General features: G+C 39.2%; 1 long non-coding RNA gene across 1 annotated transcript; it reads left to right on the forward strand.

Annotated features, from left to right (window-relative positions):
- Positions 1 to 210: 210 nt before the first annotated feature.
- Positions 211 to 8099, forward strand: LOC309635900. Its single transcript, XR_014249090.1, has 2 exons — positions 211 to 1768; positions 3964 to 8099. It is a non-coding gene; the product is annotated as an uncharacterized lncRNA (long non-coding RNA).
- The last annotated feature ends 1638 nt before the right edge of the window (positions 8100 to 9737 follow it).

A 9737-nucleotide genomic window follows, 5' to 3' on the forward strand; every position in this document is an offset into this window, starting at 1 on the left:
CATCCCCCTGAGGGTGAGAGCAGTGTGAAGGCGGGAAAGCGACGAAAGATGTACGTGATTTTTTTTTTTTTTTCTCTCAAGGCACCTTTGGAACACCCTCGCGTTCCCTCAGCGTGGCCCCCGCCTCCCGCGCGGTGCATAGTGGGGGTTGTAGTTCGCCGCTGAAGCCGGCCCTGCGGCGCCGGGGGCCGGCAGGTGAGGAAGCGACAAGCCCAGCGTGTCCTGTGGGATGGTCTTCTTGGGATCGAGGCGGAACTTTACAGAGTTAGGAGTCTTTAATTAGCCATTTCTGGCGGTGACGCCAGCAGCTTAGGTGATGGAAATGTGCAAATCAGTCAGTGGAAGGCGTTGTTGGTACTTTCTCCTCTGTGTCCCACCCCCGCCCCCCCGCTCCTCCCTGTCCCACTTTCCGTCCCTCCTCCTCCGTCCTCCGCTGGGCTACTCTCCCGCCTCCTCGTAGCCAGACTGCCTGCCTTCACGGTGGTCTCCGCCGCTGAGTGGTTGTGTGACCCTGAGAAAGTAATTCACCCCTCGCTCAATTTCTTCATCTGTAAAATAGAGGTAAAGGAGGACCCGCCTCGTAGGATTGTTGGACCACCAAATGAGTTACCACTAAGGCGCACAGAAGAGTCTTTGGTATAGTAAAGGCTCAGTTAAATACTAGCTATGATTCCCTTCTCCCACCGTCGCTCTCCAAAAAGCACATGCTCAAGATGGGCAGCTAAGTGGCGCGCCAGCATCCTCTAGATAAAAACTCAGGCAGAGGCTTCGTTAGTTGGGTGGCCTAGGGCTGGTTGGGAAAACACAAATACTGTATCTTATTGCGTTTTCCCTAAATAGCCTTCATATTGTAGGCACTTATACACGCAATCTTTCCTCCTTGTAAATTTAGGAACAAAGGCACAGTAAATGAAACAACTTGGCTAGAATATGGCAGTGATTTCAAGCCCCTGACAGGCCTGTGTCGTAGGAAGGTAGTTTGCTCTAGGTTATCCTTAGGGTCTTTTCCAACTCTGGAGCAAGAAGCTTGCGAAGCACCACCCATTATATCTATGCAGCTCTTTGAATACATGTATTGATTAGCCAGATTCCTTGTGGATAAAACAGGCTCCTGAGGACCCGGGCTGAATTCTTGTTTTGCTGACGTTGGGCATAAAATTCTGAGTTTGTGGCAGGTCTGACCCTGCTCACCCCTTATCCACCAGTGGTCTTCTACTCTGATTAGAGGTGATTTGACCACGGGGAGAAAAGAAAAAAAAAAAAAAAAGACAACTTTCATATAATTGTAATCATTGTAATATGACTCCTTCTACACCCAAGGAAGCCAGTAAGTTATGAACATTCTTAGAGTTAATGCTTACTCTAACTGTAGTCTGGGAAAAGGGTATTTTCCCTCACTCTACTGGTATAGCAGCTCTCAAGACCTCAACTTTCCAAAACGTGGATCCGTCATTATTTTCCTTCAGTAACCACCACTCCTGTTCAACTTCAACTACAGCTGTGTTTCTTGAACTGCTTTTTACTGCTTTCCCATAAGTATAAGGTCTAGAACACTAAGTTTCATAACCTGTAATGACTCCGCAAAGTATCGGCACTTAATGGAGGTGAGGCCCACGAGTACTTTCCCAGCACTCATTTGCATATGCAGTTACCCAGGTGTCCCAACGGTAGCTACTCCTTTGTCAAGAAATGCCTTTCAGCCTGTGTGGCAACCTGCAGAATGCATCTCCACCCTCTCTCCTTGTTGTATTGCTTCAAATGCATACACGTAAGTTTTGGTATTTGGTGGAACATATTTTCTTTTGTTTGTAAGGGAAAGCTACCACCCTGAGGTGGGGAGAGGAAGGTAAAGGTTTTCAGTAAGATTCCACTTCTGGGATGGTGTTTTTTCCTCCTCATGTTGCATTCTAATTGCCCACATTTGACTCTTGACTAAAGCTCTACGCCTTCCAACAGCACCTGTTTTTATTCAGTCTATAAATATCCTCACATTTGTCACCTTTACAGGAAAAAAAATCACATACCGAAACTGGTTCTGGTTCTTTTAAAAAGCATATAATCAAGTAGGAGAAGAAATATAGGCCCTCAAGAGATTTTCTGCTTCAGCATTTACTTAATTATGTACTTATTAGATAAACTGGGGGCGGGGTGTCAGGGAGCTGGGCAGGTACAGGGAATCATGAGAAATTGCCAGAACCTTGAATGACCATTTCTAAAATGATAACCATAATATTTAAAAGATACCTGGGGTCTGAAGTGGTATTGTGAAGCGTACACGTACCATTTCACAGATTTATTTTTTAAGCAATGCTGGGACGTAGTAGGAGAAAATTGATGTTCCAGATCTTTACTGGAGAAGGAAGCTGGTATTTGAGGAAGTAAAAAGGGATGGGCAAAACCACAGTGAGATACCACTTCACATCCCACTAGGATGGCCATAATCAAAAATAACAAGTGTTAGTGGGGATACGGAGAAATTGGAACGCTCATATATTGCTGGTAGGAATGTAAAATGGTGCAGCCACTGTAGAAGATGGTTTGGCAGTCTCAAAAAGTTAAACATGGAATTGCCATACGACCCAATAATTCTACTTCTAGATGTATACCTTGTACACAGATGTTCATAGCAGCACCATTCACAATAACCAAAAGGTAGAAACAACCCAAATGTCCATCAGCAGATGATTGGGTAAACAAAATATGGTATCTCCATGCAACGGAATATTATATGGCAACAAAAAGAAAAGAAATACTATCCATACTACAATATGGATACATTATACTAAGTGAGAGATGTCACTCACAAAGGACCACATATATGATTCCATTTATTTGTAATGTTTAGACTAGACAAATCCATAGAGACAGAAAGATTCATTGCTTAGGGCTGAGAGCAATGGGGCACAGGGGATAGAAGGGTGATAGCTAAAGGTATTACGTTTCTTTTTGAGGTGATGAAAATGTTCTAAAATTGACTGATGATGGTTGCACATATCTGTGAATGTGGTAAAAACTGTTGAATTGGATGAACTGTAAATAGGTGAATTATATCGCAATAAAGCTGTTAAAAAAAAAGTGTGATGGGAAACAATCTTTTCAAATCCAGTAAATATATACATGTAGATATATAGACATACTTCAGTGTTATTAGGGAAAAGCATTAAGCAAAATACCTTAATTTTTAATAATCTGTAATAAAATATATATAAAGTATTTTTCCTTTACAGATTACATAATCTTCAACAAATATTTCTGTGAACAGTTTATGCCTGGCAATTTGATTTGTGCCATTAAGGACACAACTATTTTCTTATTTATTCAACAAATATTTATTGAGTACCTACCATGTTGTAGGTGCTGTTCTAAGTATTGGCGATCCCTAATCTTATGAAGTTTATTTCCTAGTGAGAGGAGACAGATGAAGAACAAAATAAATAAAGTATTTGGCATTAGAAAGTGATCATTGCTATAAAGAAAAATAAAGTGAAGGAAAGAAAAAGAGATGAAGGGTGAGGTTTCCTGCGGTGAGGGTAAGAGTTGCAATTGAGAGAGGATGGTCAGAAAAGGCCTTGCTGGGAAGCAGACATGTGGCCACAGATCTGAAGGAGGAACAAGTGGGCCATGCAAATATCTGGGGAATTTGCCCTGCCCTGTGTGCCAGTAATTCTCCCCGTTCTCTCCTACATATATTTTTTATTTGTTTGTTTCCTTCTGCATCATTCCCGTCACCATACAAACTTGCTGTCATATAGCATCTGGCACATCATGCATGTTCAATATTTGTTGAATGATTGAGCAAATGATACGCAAATACATTACCCCCATCTGTAGATCACCTTTTATTTTTGTTATAGTACCTGGTTGAAAGGAAGTTTAAAATATTTTTTTTAAAGATTCTTAAGCTCATGTAGCTTCTTTTTCATCTTTTTTTAAAAATTTTTATTTATTTATTTATTTATTTAGGCTGCTCTCGGTCTTAGTTGCGGCACGCAAGCTCTTAGTTGCGGCACGAGGACTCCTAGTTGTGGCACGCGGACTTCTTAGTTGCAGCATGCATGCTGGATCTAGTTCCCTGATCAGGATCGAACCGAGGCCCCCTGCATTGGGAGCGCAGAGTCTTACCTGCCGGAGCACCAGGGGAGTCCCGTAAATTTTTAGTATAGTCAAATTTATCAACTTTTTCCTTCAGATTTGTGTATTTGATGCCTTGTTTAATAAAGCCTTTCCTACATTAGGTTATAAAAATATCGCCATATACTCTCTTGTAAAAGTATAAAACTTGCATTTTCCATTTAGGTTTTTAATCTACCTGGAATCAATGTATATATTGATAAATGATTATCTCACAACCACATATTGACTTTTTATCATTTCTCCACTGATTTAGAACACCACAGTGGTCACATATCAAGATTCCATATATGCCTGGGTCTGTCTCTAGGTTTCTTGTTCTGTTCCACTGGTCTACTTGTTTATATACAGATAGCACATTCTCTTAATCACTATAGCTTTGGTTTTTTTTTTTTTTTTTTTTTTTTTGGCTGTGTTGGGTCTTCGTTGCTGTGCACAGGCTTTTCTCTGGTTGCGCTGAGTGGTGGCTACTCTTCTTTGCGGTGCGCGGGCTTCTCATGGCGGTGGCTTCTCTGCGGAGCACGGGCTCTAGGTGCACGGGCTTCAGTAGTTGTGGCACATGGACTTAGTAGTTGTGGCTCGCAGGCTCTAGAGCGCAGGTTCAGTAGTTGTGAGCACACAGGATTAGTTGCTCCGTGGCATGTGGGATCTTCCCGGACCAGGGCTCGAACCCATGTCCCCTGCATTGACAGGTGGATTCTTAACCACTGCGCCACCAGGGAAGCCTATAGCTTTGTATTATGGCTGGATCTCAGGAAGGCCAAGTTCCCCTAGCCTCCTCTCCCTACAATATTCTTCACAGTTTTTGCAAGTGGCCTTTACTCTTTCATATCAGTTTTAACAGTTTTTAAAATTGAGATGTAATTCATATACTATAAAATTCACCCTTTTAAAGTGTGAAATTCAGTGATTTTTAGTATATTCACAAGGTTGTACATCATCTATTTAATTCCAAAACATTTTCTCTACCCCAAAAAGAAACCCAACCCCATTTGCAGTCATATCCCATCCTCCCTCCTCAGCGCCTGTCAACCACTAATCTATTTTCTGTCTCTGCGGATTTGCCTGTTCTGGATATTTCATACAAATGGAATCATACAATATGTGACCTTTTATGTCTAGCTTCTTTCACACAGCATAATGTTTACAAATTCATCTACCTCATAGCATATATCAGTACTCCATTCCTTTTCATGGCTGAATAACATTCCCTTGTAAAGATATATGTTTTGTTTATCCATTCATCAGTTAATAGACATTTGGGTGGTTTCCACTTTTTGGCTATTCTGAGTAATACTGCTATGAACACCTGCCTACAAGTCTGTGTGTGAACATAAACTTTCAAAACTTTCAGTTCTCTTCAGTATATACCTAGGAGCAGAACTGCTAGGTCGTTTGGTTCCTACCTATTTTGGAATTGGCTTTCCAAGGTCTATGAAAAACCTTGTCAATCTATTAATTAAAATGCACTGAATATATAGAGTAATTGGGGGAGAATTTATGGCAATGAGTTTTCTATTAGCTCTGTAAACTGTGGGAATCTCTTCTGATTTATTCCTTTTTTTTAAGTCCTTCATAAATAGAGTTTTGCTTAACTTTCATTAGATTTATTCCTAGGTTCTTTATAGTTTTTATTAGCTTTATTCTGTGAACTTAACAGTTTTTGTAAGTACTATGAGTGGGATTTCTATTTTTTATGTATTAAATTGGTTATCTAACTAGTAGATAGATATTATTTTGAGCCAGCAAAGCCTGAATACTAAGTCTGTGTAGTTATCTTGTGCAATATCAAGGGTAGTATTATGCACAAAGATACACTTTTAAGATGTTTAAGATGTTTATAGCTACATTACAACAGAGGGAAAAAATGAGTGTCTAACAATAAATGAATGACTAAAGTGGGTATTTGGAAATGGCATTAAGATATTGTAACACAGAGAAGTGTATGATTAGTTAAGTGGAAAAAAGTTGAATTTAGTTTGATCACAACTAGGTATTAAAAAATACACAGAAAAACGTTAATGTATGTTGCTCACATGTATGTATTGAGTTGGAGACAATAAAGTTAATGGGAATATATCTTGGAGCAAGTCTTCTAGAAAGCACGTTGGCAATTTGTACTAAGACTTTTAAAAATGATGTGGAGAAAAGAAGCCCTTATACACTGTTGGTGGAAATGTAAATTGGTGCAGCCAATATGGAAAACAGTATGGAGGATCCTCAAAAAACTGAAAATTTAATGACCATATGACATATACCCAGCAATCTAATTCCTGGGTATATGTCCAAAGAAAATGAAAACACTAATTCAAAAAGATACATGTACCCCACTGTTCATAGCAGCATTATCTACAATAGCCAAGATATGGAAGCAACCCAAATGTCCATCAACACAGAATACAGATGAATGGATAAAGAAGATGTGATATAATGGAATATTACTCAGCCATAAAAAGAATGAATTTTGCCATTTGCAACAACATGGATGGACTTGGAGGAAATGATGTGAAATAAGTCAGACAGTGAAATAAGTCAGGCAGAGAAAGACAAATACTGTATGTTGTCACATAGGTGGAATCTAAAAAAGAAATGAATATAACAAAACAGAAACAGACTCAGAGATATAAAGAACAAAATATTTAACTCAATCACTTTGCTGTACACTTGAAGCTAACACAACATTGTAAATTAACTATACCTCAATTAAAATAAAAAAACAAAACTAGTGGTTACCAGTGGGGAGAGAGTCGGAGGGAGGGGCAAGATAGGGGAAGGAGATTAAGAGGTACAAACTACTATGTATAAAATAAATAAGCTACGAGGACATATTGTACAGCACAGGGAAATATAGCCATTATTTTGTTTTTTGTTTGTTTTAAGTTTGATTAGGGCCTGTTTGTGGTTTTTTTAACATTTTAAAAAATTTATTTTATTTATTTATTTTTGGCTGTGATGGGTCTTCATTGCTGCACGTGGGCTTGTAAGCGGGGGCTACTCTTCGTTGCGGTGCGCGGGCTTCTCATTGCGGTGACTTCTCTTGTTGTGGAGCATGGGCTCTAGGCACGTGGGCTTCAGTAATTGTGGCGCACGGGCTTAGTTGCTCCACGGCATGTGGGATCTTCCTAGACCAGGGCTCGAACCCATGTCCCCTGCATTGGCAGGTGGATTCTTAACCACTGCGCCACCAGGGAAGCCCACCATTATTTTGTAATAACTTTAAATGGAGTATTATCCATAAAAATATTGAATCACTATGTTGTACACCTGAAACTAATATAATATTGTAAATCAACTATACCTCAATTAAAAAAAAAAAGACAAAAATGTTTATACCAGTTGACCTAGCAATTCTACTTTTTGAAATTTATCCTAGGCAGCTATTCAGAAATGTAGACAAAGACTTAGATATGAATTCAACATACTAGAGATTAGCAAAATTTGGAAACAATTTTCTGTATAAGAATAGGCAAGGTTAAGTTGTATAAATTATGATGCATCCATCTGAAGGGTAATTATGTAACCATTATAAACACAGTTGACAAAAATACTTTAGTGTTTTTCTCACACAGTTACAATATACTATTTTTGTCAGGGCCTGAAATTTTACCTTACTTACAACCTAATGTTAGCCTTTTACTATTTCATGGATGCTGGCAGCGAAGGTAAGTCTCGTGGGTCAGAGATAAAGAACCGAATTACAACAAGCAACGTATCGTGTCACATTGGTTTCCCTTGCTCCCCAAGTTACATAGGAGAAACACAGAGGAGCCCAGATGGATTCTGTGCACATAGCAGATTTTTATCACAGCTGAGGAACACTGAACTGGAGACCCCACTGCTTTTATAGCAAGCAGTAAGCAAGCTTGCGTTTTTCTTAGAGATGTTATGTCATCTCTCAAGTTTACTCACTGCAAACACAACCCTGGAAAATAGACAACTGATGTAATATATGTTTGTATGTTTATAAAGACTAGTTAAGAAGCACCAGGATCTGTGCAAATATATGTGTTTGTGTGCATGCATGTATACATACATATACATACATGCAAGATGCTCCTGGCCTCACTGTTTATATTTAAAAATTGGAAGAGAAGGGGAGAGGGGTAATATAGGGGCAGGAGATTAAGCAGTACAAACTACATGTATTATGTATAAAATAAGCTACAAGGATATACTGTACAACACAGCGAATATAGCCAATATTTTATAATAACTATAAATGGAGTATAACCTTTAAAAATTGTGAATCACTGTGTTGTACATCTGTAACATATAATTATTATATCAATACATCAACTATACTTCAATATAAAATTTTTTTAATTGGAAATTATTTTATTGTCCACCAGTACGTTAGTTAACTAAATTTGGATGCACTCATACAATGGAATAGTATATGAACTTTTAAGAAGAATGAGATAGACTTACGTATTTACATTAACAGATATTCAAGATATATCATCAGGAGAAAAAGGCAAGTTGCAAAACAGTACTTAGAGTGAGATCTTATTTCATAATTTAAAAAAATGTAATTTGGGTTATACATAGGAAAAAATATGAGAAAGAATACACCAGATGTTAACAGCGGTTATATCTGGAGTCAGAAATATGGAGAATTTTCACTTTCTAAAGTATAAATTCCTCTAATGCTTGGATGTTCATTACATTAACCAAGTATGACTTTGTAATATAAAAGAAAATACAGGGGCTTCCCTGGTGGCACAGGGGTTAGGAATCTGCCTGTCAATGCAGGGGACACGGGTCTGAACCCTGGTGCGGGAAGATCCCACATGCTGCGGAGCAATTAAGCCCGTGTGCCACAACTACTGAGCCTGCACTCTAGAGCCCACGAGCCACAACTGAACCCACGAGCCACAAGTACTGAAGCCCGTGCGCCGAGAGCCTGTGCTCCGCAACAAGAGAAGCCACCGCAATGAGAAGCCCACGCACCGCAACCAAGAGTAGCCCCGACTCGCTGCAACTAGAGAAAGCCCGTGCACAACAACGAAGACCCAATGCAACCAAAAATAAATAAATTTCAAAAATCAAAAAAGAAAAAAAAAGACTGAAGCAAGTATATCTCAGTGTTAAATGTGGGCTTTTTTTCTGAATGATATGATTACGGGAAGTTTCATTTTCATCTTCCAAACTGTTTATGGCAAATGTATTTATAATAAGGGAGAATATGTTATTTTTTAAAGTATTAATAGTATTTGTCTTCAAATGTTGGTGTATGGAGTTTTTTTCTCCTTCTCTCTGTATATTTCAAATTTACTATAACAAGTACATTGCTTAATGTAAAATGGATGCAATGAACTTGTATTCCTTTGTTCTGTCCAGCGTCCCTTGCATGCATTACCCCTTCACGCTCTAGTGGTAAATTGCCCTCCAACACTTGCGGTGTGGCTGCTATTTGGAGGATCTTCCACATTCCAAGCATAGGTTTTGCTGGTCAAGCAGTGACAGTAACGAGAGAAGAGCACTCACGAAGGGAGACTCTTGGCATAGCTAAGGCTGAGACTCTCACCTGTCCCTTGGGGGCTCTTCAAGCCACTGAACCAATGGTTCTCAACAAAAAGATGATTTTCCTCCCAGGGAGCATTTGG

Source organism: Balaenoptera borealis (genome assembly GCF_965194805.1).
Source record: "Balaenoptera borealis genome assembly, chromosome: 10".
In the NCBI taxonomy this organism is placed as follows: Eukaryota; Metazoa; Chordata; class Mammalia; order Artiodactyla; family Balaenopteridae; genus Balaenoptera; species Balaenoptera borealis.